The sequence below is a fragment of the Octopus bimaculoides genome, chromosome 19 (genome assembly GCF_001194135.2).
Source record: "Octopus bimaculoides isolate UCB-OBI-ISO-001 chromosome 19, ASM119413v2, whole genome shotgun sequence".
Taxonomy (NCBI): domain Eukaryota; kingdom Metazoa; phylum Mollusca; class Cephalopoda; order Octopoda; family Octopodidae; genus Octopus; species Octopus bimaculoides.
The window spans coordinates 53,004,119-53,007,303 of NC_068999.1; positions in this window are offsets into that span (position 1 = coordinate 53,004,119).

Here is a 3,185-nt window from a genome sequence, read left to right on the forward strand (position 1 = left end):
GTGTGTACTGGGTTAAATGTTACCAGTAGCACCCAAGAGCAACCTTACATACATACATACATACATACACACATACATACATACATACATACATATATATATACATATAATATAATGTTTGTTTTTATATTTAGCTATAATAAAAACAATTTTATATTAATCTGAAGGGTTACTCTATACCTTTGTAGAGTATAAATTTATTATTCATTAACAAGAATAATATTGATAGTGACTTCGAAGTTTCAACCAGCTAAGTCATCTTCAGACAGTCTGATGATGGCTTAGATGGCCGAAACCTCGAAGTCACTGTCAACAGTATTCTTGCTAAAGAATAATTTGTAAATAAATATATAAATTCTACTGTATCAAAAATAATGAACAGATGCTCCAACTGAATTTATTCCATGATAAACTCTATTTAAAAAAAGAAAAAAGAAAAAGGCTGAATCGTCACGGTTAGACCGTATTTCATAGGAGGTCTACTCAATCAGAGTTGACGTTTAAAGCAAAACAACAAAAATGATCAAATTTGAATGGCGAAAAAACTGGAGCAACGAAAGATTTCAAGTGTCCACAACCAATAAATCAGCGGAACAATTGATATCTCCAAGACATTGGAATATTTTTAGTTTGTGGTTTGGAATTAGAATTATTCAAAGATCAACAAAATAAGTCTTGTATTTTCACAATGCCTGAAAGTCTTGTTCTGTTGAATGGAACTTAATTGAGGAGAAAAACACGCGCTCGTACGCACACACACACACACACACACACACACACACACACACACACACACGCACACACACAAACACACAAACACACACACACGCACACACACACACACACACAAACCACACACACACACATACAAACACGCACTCATGCACATATAGATCTGAGTGTAGATGTGTATATATGTGTATCTATGTATGAATGTGTACATGATATATATATGCATATGTAGGTATGTATGTGTATCTATACACACACATATACATACATACATGCGTACGCATACTTTTATATCATGGACGCACTCGTACAAGTACACATCTGTGTATATACGTATGTATACATATATATATATACATAGATATATATATATATGTGTGTGTGTATGCATGTATATATATATATATATGTATATATGCATACATACAGAGAGAGATGTTTATATATATGTGTTTATATACATATATATACATATATATATATATATATATATATATATATATATATATATATATATATATATATATATATATATATGTGTGTTTATATATATACATGTTTATATATATATACGTTTATATATATATACATGAGTGTGTGTATATGTGTATATATATATATATATATATATGATACCTCACACACACACACATGTATGCACACGCACACATACAATCGTACACGCGAATATACGACGATGGCCCAGTTTTCCAGAAAGCACTACATTCCAAAAGAATGGAAAAAAAAGAAAACAAAGAAAAGAAACCTGAAATAAAGATAAATTGATATTTATCCAATAGATTTGCTCTTTATATAATTCGTTTCACCCCTTATAGACACATCTGATTGGTGTTGTCAGCTGCAGTTCAGCCCTTTCACACACGGGCGCGCGCGCAAACGTACATAAGTGCGCGCGCACACACACACACATACACACATAAGCACACACTCACACACACAAAAAAACACACATAAAACACACACACACACGTACATAGACTCTTAGGTATATATCTTCACATTCCCTTTCTCTCTCTCTCTCTCTCTCTTTCTCTAGTATTATTATCATCATCATCTTCACCATCATCATCATCTTCATCATCATCATCATCATCATCATCATCATCATCATCATCATCATCATTCGCTCTCTAAGGGCGAATTTTGGGATTTAAAATTGCAAATCTAATACTTTAAATCAAAGAGCATCAATATGGCTTCCAAAATCCAAAGTGAAAATGGTAAATGCGCACACCGTCTCCGTTATATATTCTTTTCTACTCTAGACACAAAGCCCGAAATTTTGGGGTATGGGGTCAGTCGATGAGATCGACCCGAGTACGCGACGGGTACTTAATTAATGGATCCCGAAAGGATGAAAGGCAAAGTCGACCTCGGCGGAATTTGAACTCAGAACGTAAAGACAGACGAAATACTCCTAAATATTTCGCCCGGCGTGCTAACGATTCTGCCAGCTTCCCGCCTTGCCTCCATTATATATTATCGCCTGACCATTGTGTCTTGTCCCAGTTTACGCCTGACCAAACGGGAGCGCGTACTCTCCGCTTTCTGTTGTGACGCGTTCCACTGGTCAGGCGTTCCATTTGCTGTCAACACCCGCTGAATGGAGGGCTGGGTTTGCCGTCGCTGCTGATGCACAAACAGGCGCAGACATGCGCTGAGGCTACTTCATCTCCAGCGCTGCGCTTCCTTGAGCAGCGGTGGCCGCTGTTTTTCAGACAAGATTTCCCATAGCTCGTCTCTTTGATTAAGCTGCAGTCCAGGATCAAGTGTACACTTGGTCCAGGATCAAGTGTACACTTGGTCCATATGCTTTAATTGCCTTTAATATAACCCTTCTTGTGTTAATGTAACCCTACAACCCTGTTGTTGCCGTGTGTGCTTGGTGGGTATGTATTTGTGAACGTATACGCACATGTACATATATATATATATGTATATGTATATCTTTTTATCTTTCTAATCTATCTCTCGCTTGCCCTCCCTCTCTCTATATATATGTGTGTGTATGTGATTGTGTGTCTATAAATATATATATATTCATATAAGCACACACATGCATAAATACATACGTACGTAAATATATATATATATATATATATATATATATATATATATATATATATATATGTAATTCCCTTATTCGTCTATCTCTCTCTTTCCACTCTCTATCTCACACACTCTTTCTCTTTGTTTATATATCTTCCTGTCTATCTAGCTATCTTTCTGTTTATCTATCTATCTGTCTATCTATCTATCTATTGATCGATCCATCTATCTATCTATCTGTCTGTCTATCTTTCTTTCTTCCCATCTAAATATCAACACGCAGCCTAGTCTCCTTCATCAAGGACTATTTATACGAAACGTGATACTTTGATCATATTTTGGTAAGAGCCCTCTTCACCCCCCCCCCACCCCTCACACTGACT